We start from the raw sequence: 12,746 nt of genomic DNA, 5'->3' as shown, positions 1-12,746 counted from the left end.
GACAATGGGACATCATTTCCCATTAGGGATTTTGAGTATTTCCTAAAGTCGAATGGAATTCGGCATGTTCAGACAGCTCCGTACCATCCACCATCCAATGGTCTAGGGGAAAGAGCAGTCCAAACATTGAAGGCAGGCTTAAAGAAGTAGCCTATGGCTTCAATCGATAGCAAACTGACCTGGTTCCTGTTTGATTATAGGACCATCCCTCAGGGAACAACAGGGATAGTTCCAGCAGAGTTGTTGATGAGGAGAAGTGTGTAGTTTTATTAAGGCTCACACCCTGAGGTTTGCACCCCCTCAGTGTACTGTGGCTGAAAGGCCTTAGTCAGCAACTGTGGCCACTTCCCTCAGCACATCCTCCTGTACCTTGAAATGTACTGGACTGCATTACTCAATTGAGAACAACTCTTTGTGTTTTAGGCAAACCAAGGAGCATTTTTCACTGAGTGGATGGTCTTCCAGAAACTTTCTGATCAAATCTGGAGTTGGGCAGGACTGCTCTCCCTCTCCTGTTCTGTATAGAATCCATTATGGAGAGAGTGCACACATATCAGTTCAAAAGGAACTCTATCTGTGTGGATTTCTCAGTTGCTTGATTCAGAGAAAGTCAAACTCTTGCTTGGCCTCCTTTCAGAAACTTCTTAAAGCCTACTTATTAGGTCTAGGTCTGACCATGTGTCCTGTAGAGATTCAGCTCTAATTTTTGTTTCATAACACTCTTGTGAAGTGCCTTGGGCTGTTATACCACATTAAAGGTGATTTTTAAATGCAAGTTGTTGTTGATAACCATAATGATAGGCTATAATGAAAATCAGTGCTTACGTTGTGAGCTGAATCAAGCTAGCATCAGCACGAGAGTTGGTTCATTTGTAAAGATATTCCCAAACAGTTCACACTACACTGTGATTGGATAGTGCTGCCTGGAACATGACCTCTGCAGCAGTGATTGTCAATCTTATTTAGTTGATATTAATCCTTTTCAAATGCATTAATAAACATGGAGTCCTGAACTAAATCAAGATACTATATAATACTCATCACATGAATGTGCTGCATTTAAAGAATGGTTTCAGAACACATTTGAGGAAACAGGGATAGTTACAAATATCAGTGAGATGGGGCTTCTTGCTTAGAATCCCTACAGTGTGGAAGCAGGCCATTCAGCCCACACCAACCCTCCTTAAAGCATCCCAAACAGATCCACCCCGTCTCTGTAATCCCAAATATACCATAGCCAATCCACCTAATCTGTACTTCTTTGAACTGTGGGAGAAAACCCACACAGACACAGGGAGAACATGCAAACTCCACACAGACAGTCACCTGAGGGTGGAATTGAACCCAGGCCCCTGGTACTGTGAGGTAGCAGTGCTAACCACTGAGCCACCATACCACTCAGCTTGCTACTTGCTACCATCAGTCTCTCCCTGGACACCATCCCCTCTCCCTTGGTGAGAAACCCAGTCCGTTCTACACCCTGCTCCCAGCTCCTGGTTCACATTTCCAATTATATTGCAGACCCTCTGAAAAATGTGTAAGAAGCCCAGGGAGCTGCAGATCCAAGTTTTAGAAGTATTTGTGGGAATGTCATTTGTTGATTTAATTGAATTAATTTTACAGTTTGCTCCTGGAAATGCTGAAACAATTTCCAATTCATCTTTTTTGTAAGCGTGTTGTGTTGTTGCTGAACTGGCACACAATCCTAAACAAGTAAGTGGTATCCATACACCCACAGATCTGAAAGGACATTTTGGAATGTGCTACACTTTCTACCTCCTAGTCATGGTTTTGTGATGAATATTCTGAGAGGAATTCTAACCTGTGTAGGGCAGGTTGTGCTAGGGTCCAGGGAGCCCCCAACCACGACATTTAACTGGGGCAAACCCAAAACAGGCTGGAGAAACTTAGCAGATCTGCCATCATTTGCGGAGAGAGGAAAACTGTTAACGGTTCAAATCCAGTACAACCCTTCTTCAGAGCTGAAGAACTGTTCTTCTGGACTCAAAACATTAACTCTGTTTCTCTCTCCACAAACGCTGCCAGACCTGCTGAGTTCCTCCAGCCTTCTCTCTGTTTCACATTTCCAGCACCTGCAGTATTTTGCTTTTACTTACATTTATTTCTAAACACGTGAGAAACCGCTGTGCCATAAGTAATTTAAATCTCCAAAAAAAACCCCAAACGACTCACGATTTTAATCCTGCGGTTATTCTAGCCAACCTGTTCAGGCGTGTTTCAAAACACTTCACAGGCCAGGTGGGATTTGAACTCAAACTGGCTAGCCTTGTGATCAGGACACTGCCGCTGTATTTAACCCTGCATTTTGGCTTTAAGTGGCGTTTTGCAGGTTTCCTGGAAGTCTGAAACTTGCCAGACTCAACAAGGCGAGAATACGGTGGCAGAACTGTAAAACTGAATCCTTTAAATACTGAACTATAGCATTTGCTTCTTTTCCTGGGTGAAAGGTTGTTAGCTCACAATGTTTGCATTGTCTGCGGATGTGCTTTCACTGCTCTAGAGGTGATTTCTAAAACTTTGGGAGGTCCATTTGTCTTTTCACCTTGAGCATTTTGTGGTGGCTTTGATGCTGCTGTCAGCCTTCTCAGCGCCAAGGAGAGCAATTTTACGCCGGACCTCTAGCGAAGAACATAATTTACATCATTCAGCTATCTGAAGGAACCCACCTCAATCACTTGCCGCTCTAAAGGACAGAGGGAGAGTGAGTAACGCTCCAGCTCACAAAGTGCCCCGCACTGAAGAGACTCGGATACGTTTGGCAGCTCGTTGCTGCCATCTGCAGCCTTGTGGGGTGAAATGCAGTGAGGATAAAGCATGCACAGATTGGCTTTTTCTTCAGAAAACTGCAGTGAGGCGAGGATGGTCAGAATAACACAGTACAAATTATGTGAATAAACTCAATTCCAGCCCCTCACAGCAGAGTGGGCTCCTGGTGGGAATATTGGTGTCACTATATATGCAGCCATGAGTTCATCCAATTCGAGAGACGAACCCAGCTCTGCTGGCACCTCAAATCTGTACAGGCATGGGCTTTCCAGCAGAGGTCACTAGATATCACTCTTATCAGATCCAACTGAGAGACCAGGCTGAAATTAGCTAATTTAGTACAGAAGAAGAATTATACCCGGAACTTGGAAGTCTATACAGCTTGACAAGATCATTAGCAGAAAGATCCATAAACCCGATTGCCCCGGTCAACCCATTGTCTCTGCCTGCTCCTGCCCCACTGAGTTCATCTCCTCTTACCTCAACTCCATTCTTTCCCCAATTGGTCCAGGAACTCCCCATCTACATTCAGGTGACAACCCGCGTCCTCCACCTTTTCCAAAACTTTCAATTCCCCAATTTCATTTCATTATGGACATTCAGTCCCTATACACCCGTATCCCTCAAAAGGATGGCCTAAAAACCCTCTGCTTCTTCCTCTCCCATAGGCCCACCCAGTCCCCTTCCACTGACACTCTCATTCGTTTGGCAGAACTGGTCTTCACCCTCAACAATTTTTCCTTTGATTCCTCCCACTTCCTACAAACCAAAGGGGAGGCTATGGTTACCCACATGGGCCCAAGCTATGCCTGCCTCTTTGTAGGATTTATGGAACAGTCCCTCTTCCACAAATACACCGGACCATCCCTCACCTTTTTCTCTGCTACATTGATGACTGCATCGGTGCTGCCTTGTGCCCCCGCGAGGAGCTCAAACTATTCATCAAATTCGCCAACACCTTCCACCCCACCCTCAAATTCACCTGGACCATTTCCAACATCTCCCTCCCCTTCCTGGACCTCTCAGTCTCCATCTCTGGTAACTGACATCCACTTCAAACCCAGTGACTCCCGCAATTATCTCGACTACCCATCCTCTCACCCACCATCCTGCGAAAATTCTATCCCATATTCACAATTCCTCTGCCTCCGCTGCATCCACTCCCAGGATGAGGCGTTCTACTCCAGGACTTCCCACTTTAGAGACCGTAGTTTTCCCTCCTCTGTTAGTAAGGATTCCCTCAACCACATCTCCCCCGTTTCCCGTGCTTCTGCCCTCAAGTCCTTTCCCCACAACAACAATAAGGATAGAGTTCTCATACTACCCCACCAACCTCCGAATACAATGCATCATCCTCTGACATTTCCGTCTCCTACAATGAAATCCTTTACTCCCGATGCGGTCTCCTGTATATCGGGGAGACCAAACGCAGACTCAGGGACCAGTTTGCGAAGGGTCTGTGCTCTGCACACACCAACCAACCTGACCTTCCGGTTACCATCCACTTTAACTCCCCCTCCTGCTCTCCTGGCGACACGTCCACCCTTGGCCTCCTCCACTGTCAGAGTGAGGCCAAACGTAAACTGGAGGAACAACACCTGATATTTCGCCTTGGGAGCTTACAGCCCAATGGTCTGAATATTGACTTCACCAGCTTCAAAATCTCTCCTCCCCAACCTGTCCATCTTCCTACTCATCTATCTGCTCCACCCTTCCCACTGACCAACCACAATAACCCCCTCCCTGCATCCACCTATCTCCATCTCACCTCCCCTCCCCCCAGCCCCACCTCACTCCTTCTATTTATTTCTGGGCTCCCCTCCCCCTCCCCGTCCCCAGTCCTGCCGAAGGGTTTCAACCCGAAACATTGTCTTGGATGCTATCTGACATGCTGTGCTTTTCTAGCTTCACATTTATTGACTCAACACACCACCATGTTTTCTGACAAACATCTCTGTCTCAGGCTTGCTGCAGTGTTCCAGTGAAGCTCGGTGCAAGCTGGAAGAACAGGACCTCATTTTCCACTTGGGAACTCTATAGCCTTCTGAACTCAATATCAAATTCAACTATTTCAGGGCTTAAGCACCTTTCCCCATGCTTTCTCTACCCTCTTGCTTACCTTTTGGCTCTGCTAAATCTTTTAATTCTGATTTTTGTAACCAAATGGACACCAGTGAATGGCCACTTTGTGCACTTTTCACTGTACTTATCTATTCTTATACTTAGTACATGTAACAAATAAATAAATCTAAAAATCTAAATCTTTACCCATCATTTACTCCTTAACCCCTGACCCCACCGTATATTTTGCATAAAAACCAACTTTTTCCTAGCTTCCATCAATTCTGAAGAAGGGTCACTGGACCCACAATGTGAACTGATTTCTCTCCACAGATCTCCAGACCTGCTGAGTTTTTCCAACAATCTCTGTTTTTGTCTCATTAAACTTTATTTTTTAAAGCATAAAGATGTTTGTTATGCAGTAGAAAATATCAATTAAATACATAGAATTGCATAAACACATACAACAAAGAATAAGATTTCTGAAGAAGGGGTCCTGACCCGAAACATCAGCTTTCCTGCTCCCTCTGATGCTGCCTGGCCTGTTGTGTTCATCCAGCTCCACACTGTGTTATCTCTGAGTCCAGCATCGGCAGCTCTTACTATCTCTGAAAGAAGAAGGCTACTTGGCCTAAATGGTTTCTGCTTCACACAAGCTTCCACCTGCCCCTCTTCACCTAATCCTATCAACTTCATCTATTCCATATTCTAACGAGCCCATCATTGCTGTGCTACATTGGCTCCTGGCTAAGTAATGTCTTAATTTTAAAATTGAATCAGAGATAGTAGGAACTGCAGATGCTGGAGAATCCGAGACAACAAGGTGCAGGGCTGGATGAACACAGCAGGCCAAGCCATTCCCATCCCCGCCTCTTCGACCTGTTTGTTTCCTCTCCACCTATCCTCTCCTCTATCCCTCTTCTATCCGCCTCCCACTCTCTCCCTATTTATTTCAAAACCCCCTTCCCCTCCCCCTTTTCTGATGAAGGGTCTAGGCCCGAAACGTCAGCCTCTCTGCTCCTATGATGCTGCTTGGCCTGCTGTGTTCATCCAGCCCTGCACCTTGTTGTCTCTTAATTTTAAAATTCTTGTTTTCATCTTCCTCCATGGACTCACCCTCCCTATCTCTGTAATCTCCTCCATACTTACAATACTCTGAGATATCTGGCGTCCTCCCATTCTGGCCTCTTGAGTATCCCTGGTCTTAATTAGTCCATCATTAACAACCATGCTTTTACCTGTCTGGGCCCTAAGCTTTAGAATTCCTTCTCTAAAACACCCTCTAACTCTCTATATCTTTCTCATCCTTTAAGATGCTCCTCAAACCCGCTTCTTTGATCAAGCATTGTCAACTGTCCTAATATCTCCTCATTTGTATGTCAGTATTTTATCCGATAAGGCTCATGTGAAGCATTTTGTGTCATTTTGTTGTTAAGAGCACAATATTATTGTACATTTTTATAGTTATATTGCTTTCTCTCTCTCACATGCTTATCAAATTCCTTTAAAGATTCATTAGTTCAATCCCTGAGATTGTATAATGAAGAGAGGTTCAGTAGCTTGGGCCTATACTCATGAAAATAACAAGAATGAGTAGTGATTTTATTGAAACGTATAAAAAGCTTTTACTGAGGATGTTTCACTTGCAGGTCAATCTAGGGGCAAACAATTTCACAATAAGGTGTTTCCCATATAAGACCAAGGTGAGGAGAGATTGCTTACCTCAAGCAGTCATTAGTCTTTGGAAATTTCTTCCACATTGAGCAGTGGATGCTGGAGGCTGCGACATAAATATTGAGAGCTGAGTTAGATAGATTTGATTTATTGAGAGGCGAAGCAGGCTCAATGGATCAAATTCATTTTTAAAAATTCTTTCATGGAGATGTGAGTGTTGCAGGCAAGGCCAGCATTTGTCACCCATCCATAACTGCAGGCCTTCAGTCATATGTGGCCAGACCGTGTGAAAATGGTAGATTTCCTTCCCTAAAAGGTCATTAGTGAACTATATAGGTTTTTAACAACAATCAATTAATTGTAGTTTATTACAAATGGTAATCAGTATTTTAAATTCCAACTCTAACTCACAGTGGAATTTGAACCTTTACTGCTCCTCTGGATTATTAGCCCAGTGATATTACCACTACCTGTTCTCTTACATCTCATGATCAGCATCATTTAATTGTAAAACAAACTACTTTTATTATCAAATCCATTTAGGTGGCAATCCTATAATTTGTGGTATTTTATTGACTCCACCTCTATAAGTAAAACCAAAATAGTAAATCGAATATTAACTTTACGTGCCAAGTTGCATGAGCAGCACTTCTATTTTTGAATTAAGTAGTAGTGAGTTCATGTCCTACTTTGGGAGGTGTGGGTACAAAACGTAAGCTGATACAGGTACAGGGGTAGTGCTGCACTGCTGGAGGTGCTGTCCTTTGGTGGAGATGTGAAACTGATGCGCCGTCTGCCATCCCAGGTGCATGTAAAATATTCCATGGCTTAATTTTGAAAATGAATAGCAGGGGAGAGCTCCCTGATATTTTAGCTACTGTCCCTGACCCAACATCACTCAAGACAATGTCAAACGTTGACTTCCCTGCTCCTCAGATGCTGACTGACCCACTGTGCTTTTCCAGCTCCACATTTATTGACTCTAGCTTCCAGCATCTGCAGTCCTTACTGTTTCCAAATCACTCAAGACAGATTACCTGGTCACCGTTATTTCTGGAGCTTGTTGTGTGTAATTTGGCCAATGTGTTTCCATTACAACAATGACAACTTGTCAAAAAGTACTTGATTGGCTATAAAATGTTTTGGGATGTTATGAAAGGCATTATGTAAATGCAAGTCTTAAAATTAATGATTGTTTTCTCTATTTTCTAATGAATGTTATTTTTTATATCCTTCCCAACTCCTCTTGCTAGTGAATTGTTTGAACATATTAAGATGCTGGCCCCATCTTAGTCCTATAAATACTCACTGAAACCAGGAGTCTTTTTATTTGTTTGAAATGGAAGACCCCCTCAGATTTAGTGTGTCAACAGAAGATAAAGGACAGCAGGATTTTTATGGTTACAGTTGTGACAAGAGACTTCAGAAATTTTCTCCCTCCAGTATCTGAGAGGGGTGACTGGATATAGAATGAAGAAGTATTATAGTAAGAAGGTAAACAAAAACAGATTTGATAGTACAGAACATAAACATTGCTAAACATACACATAAAGAAAAAGAGTAGGCCACTTAGCCTTTTGAGCCTGTCTCACCCTTCAATAAGATCATGGCTGATTTGGTTTTAACATCAAATCTACATTCCTGCTTATCCCTTCCATAGAATCCCTACTGTGTGGAAACAGGCCATTCGGCCCAAAAAGTCCACACTGACCCTCCAAACAGTCACAGAGTCATAGAGTAATACAATGTGGAAACAGGCCCTTCAGCCCAAACTGGTCCATGCTGACTATGGTGCCCACTCAGCTAGTTTCAATTGCCTCCATTTAGTCCATATTCCTCTAAACCCTTCTCATTCATGTACCTATCCAAATGTTGCTATTGTACCTGCCTCAACCACTTTCTCTGGCAGCCCATTTCACATATGCACCACTCTCTCCGTGAAGAAGTTGCCCCTCAGATCATTCTTAATTCTTTCCCCTCTCACCTTAAACCTATACCCTCTAGTTTAAAACTCCCCATCCCTGGAAAAAAGACTATATGTATTCATCCTATCTATGCCCCTCATGATTTTATACATTTCAATAAGGTCACCCCTCATTCTCCTACCTTCCAAGGAATAAAGTCCTATCCTGGCCAACCTCTCCCTATAACTCAGGCCTACTAGTCCTGGCAACATCCTTGCAAATCTTCTTTGCACACTTTCCTGCTTAACTATGTCTTTCCTGTAACAGGGTTACCAAAACTATACACAATACTCAAAGTGCAGCCTCACCAATGACTTATATAACTGTAACATAACATCCCAACTTCTATACTGAATGCCTCAACCGATGAAGGCCAGCATGCTAAATGCCTCCTTCACCACCCTGTCTACCTGTGACACCACTTTCAACAAACTAGGTACCTGTACTCCTGGGTCCCTCAGTTCCACAACACTCCTCATGACCTTACAATTACTGTAACAGCCATACCTTGGATTGACTTTCCAAAATCCAACACCTCACACTTATCTGTATTGAATTGCATTTGCCGATCCTCAGCCCACTTCCCCATGTGATCAAGATCCCTCTGTAATTTTTGATAACCTTCTTCGCTATCAATGATACCTCCTAATTTTGTATCATCCACAAACTTACTAATCATGCCTTGTACATTCACATCCAGATCATTTATGTAAATAACAAATAACAAAGGTCCCAGCACTGACCCCTGTGGCACACCAATAGTCACAGAAACAACCTTCAACCATCAGCCTCTGCTTCCTACCATCGAGCCAATTTTGAATCCAATTAGCGAGCTCTCCCTGGATCCAACGCGACCTAACCTTCATGACTACACTGCCATGTGGGACCTTGTCAAAGGCCTTACTAAAGTCCATATAGACAATGTCCACTGATCTACCCTCATCCATCCTCTTGATTACCTCTTTGAGAAACTCTAGAAGATTTGTCAGACATGACTTCCTCCCAGCCCCACCCACCCACACTCTATCCCTGTATTTCCCACGGCTAATGCACCTAACCTACACTTCCCTGAACACTATAGGTAATTTAGTATGTCCAATCCACCTAGCTTGCACATCATCGGACTGTGGGAGGAAACCAGAGCACCTGGCAGAAATGCACACAAGCAGTTGCCCAAGGGTGGAATCAAACCCTGTTCCTGTGAGGCAGCAGTGCTAACCACTAAACAACTCCTGATGATCTTTCACCCCTTCCTAAACAACAATCAATCTACCCCTGCCTTAAAATAATTTAAACATTCTACAAGTCCCAGAGGATACAGGCCTAGATTGTCTAGCCTTTCCTCATAAGGCAATCTGATCATTCCAAGTATTAATCCAGTAAAGTCTAGTCTAGTCTGGTCTGGACTAGTCCAGTTCTGATGAAGAGTCACCAGACTCAAACTGCTATCTTTGCTTTCTCCCTACTGATGTTGCCAGACCTGCTGAATTTGTCCAGCAATTTCTGTTTTTGGATTAGTAAACCTTCTCAGAACTGCTTCCAATGCATTAACATCTTTCCATAAATACAGTAACCACTACTGTACTCAGTACTCCAAATGCAGTCTCGCCAGTGTTCTGTGTAACTGAAGCATAACCTTCTTTCTCTTGCATTTAATTCCCTTTGCAATAAACCATATCATTACGTCAGCTTTCCTGATTTATGCTGTACCAGCATAATAACCTTCTGTGGTTCGTGCACCGGAACAACCCAAATCTCTTTTTCAAGCTTGTTTCTTCGTCCCTGGTTCTCATGAGTGCAAGTCTCCTTTTAGCAATGTCCAAGACAGATTGTTTCTGTCCAGACCAGAGAAGCAATTTCTCATCATCACAAAAGAATCAAAGTGGAGGTTAGATAAAAAAATCATTACACTTTGGTCAATTTCATTTTTCTTTTGCCTCATGTAGTGCAGTCCATAATATGTTAAAAAAAAACTGCAGATACAAGAAATCTGAAACAAAATCAGAAATTGCTGGGAAAACTCAGCAGGTCTAGCAGCATCAATGGAGAGAAAGTAGCATTAATGTTTCAGATCCAGTGAGTCTTCTTCAAAGCATGTTAAGTTTGGATTGAAGTATGTAAATTAATTGGAATTTTGAAGAATGGAGGGTGGATGGGATCTTATAGAAACATATAAAATTATGAAGGGAGTAGATAAAGATAGAAGCAAGGAGGTTGTTCCCTTTGATGGGTGAAACTAGAACCAGTGGGAATAGCCTCAAAATAAGGGGGAGCAGATTTTGGATTGAGTTGAGGAAGAACTTCTTCACCTAAAGGGTTGTGAATCTGTGGAATTCCCTGCCCAGTGAAGCAGTTCAGGCTACGTTATTGAATGTTTTTAAGACAACGACAGACAGATTTTTGAACAGTAAGGGAATGAAGGATTATAGTGAGTGGGCGGGTAAATGGAGCTGAGTCCATGAAAAGATTAGCCATGATCTTATTGAATGGCGGAGCAGGCTCGAGGGGCCAGATGGCCAACACCTGCTCCTATTTCTTATGTTCTTATGTGAGAAATGAGAGTGGGCTCAGACCCTGCACAGCACATGCAGAGGAGAAAAGAGCAACCTTGACAATACAAGGCTTGATTTGTAATAACATAGTATGGAGCTGGAGGAACACAGCAGGCCAGGCAGCATCAGAGGAGCAGGAAAGCTGACGTTTCAGGTCGGGACCCTTCTTCAGAAATTGATTTGTAATACTCTCTTCCAACCTCTTCTGTCAGGCAGAAGATACAGACACACACACCAATAGGTTCAAGAACAGCTTCAGAAATTACTGGAAAAGCTCTGCAGGTCCAGCAGCATCTGGGAAGAGAAATCAGAGTTAACGTTTCGGGTCTGGTGATCTTCCTCAGTTCTGCTTTTGCAGCAACTTTCTGTTTTTGTTTCTGATTTACAGCATCTACAGTTCTTTTAGTTTTCAAGAACAGCTTCTTCCCTGTTGTTATTAGACTGCTGAATGGACCTCTCTAATTTCAATCTAATGTTGACCCTACTTCTGCGCGTGTCCTGTGCGGTTGTAACCTTGTTTACCTCACTCTGTATAAGCACCCTATGTCCCTTGTTTGTTACATCTCCCTTTACTGCTCGCAAAACAGAACTTTTCACTGTACTTAGGTACACGTGACAACAATAAATCAAATCAGATCAAAATCTTGATTCAAGGGGAAGTTCTCTGATGCAGACTATCAGTGGGATTGCAATTCCAACCAGCCTTTTGTTTCTCTTTCCCATAATTTTTTGAGCTAAAGCTGCAGACAGAGAAAAAGGGACTTCTTAAATGAAATGCAACTCCTGGCGTCAGCTGACTGTACCACGTTGCAAAGTAAATCGAACAGTGATACAGTCAGAATGTTACAATGTTTTGTGATATCACATTGAAACTGTAAAGAATGAAACTTCGCTGCAGTTTGGTGTCACATTGAGCTTCGGGACCAATCCAACAGGTGGCTCCGTGGCGCAATGGATAGCGCATTGGACTTCTAGTTAAAGCTGCGAGGCATTCAAAGGTTCCGGGTTCGAGTCCCGGCGGAGTCGTCCCTTTAGTTTTAAAACCGCCGGGGGGAAAAAAAAAACTTTGTTTCCACCTCAAACCGGGACCGAGTACTAGAAACCGACAGTCGCTTCGGTATTCCCTGAAGGTTATTGCTTGTTACGGATCCGAAGGCAAACGGCAGCCCGAAAGTTGGGCCGTGCGAAGAAACAAGAACAAAATGAAACAGCCCTTCGCCCCGTTTAAAATGAAGGGAGTTAGCGAAATCTCCGCTGCCCTTCCTGTTGGAGACGGTGACCGTTTTCAGTAGTCACCAAGCGGATCCTAAACTCGCTACTTTGCCTTGTGACTTTGTAAAACACAAAACCTTCTCTTTTACAAGTTTTACTCTCGCCAGTTTTGCAATAAATCTGTACAACGTGGATATTTCACGTGTACGCACTGCACGTTGTAAATCTGGTTTCGCTGCGGATCCATCACCTACTTTGATGCACATGCCCTTAGGAAACAAATAATGATTTCTCTCCGGAAATTGGACCGTATCCAAATTCCACTTCCTGGACTGGTGACAGAGTTTATTCCGCTCATCTCAGCCCATCAAGTGAAACAGCCCTAAAATCTCTATTAAATATCCAATTGCTTCTCGGAAAAGGAACCCTTCAGCTGCAAGTTTTGCGAACACTGTGTATTAGACAATTCAGTTTATTGAAATTACACAGGCACCAC

General features: G+C 43.3%; 1 non-coding gene across 1 annotated transcript; it reads left to right on the top strand.

Annotated features, from left to right (window-relative positions):
* Window positions 1–11,975: 11,975 nt before the first annotated feature.
* On the top strand, window positions 11,976–12,064 carry trnar-ucu. The gene is given in 2 exon segments: window positions 11,976–12,012; window positions 12,029–12,064. It is a non-coding gene; the product is annotated as a tRNA-Arg (tRNA).
* The last annotated feature ends 682 nt before the right edge of the window (window positions 12,065–12,746 follow it).

The sequence above is a fragment of the Rhincodon typus genome, chromosome 10 (genome assembly GCF_021869965.1).
Source record: "Rhincodon typus isolate 14 chromosome 10, sRhiTyp1.1, whole genome shotgun sequence".
NCBI classification, from domain to species: Eukaryota; Metazoa; Chordata; class Chondrichthyes; order Orectolobiformes; family Rhincodontidae; genus Rhincodon; species Rhincodon typus.
This window is presented reverse-complemented; position numbering and strand designations above follow the sequence as displayed.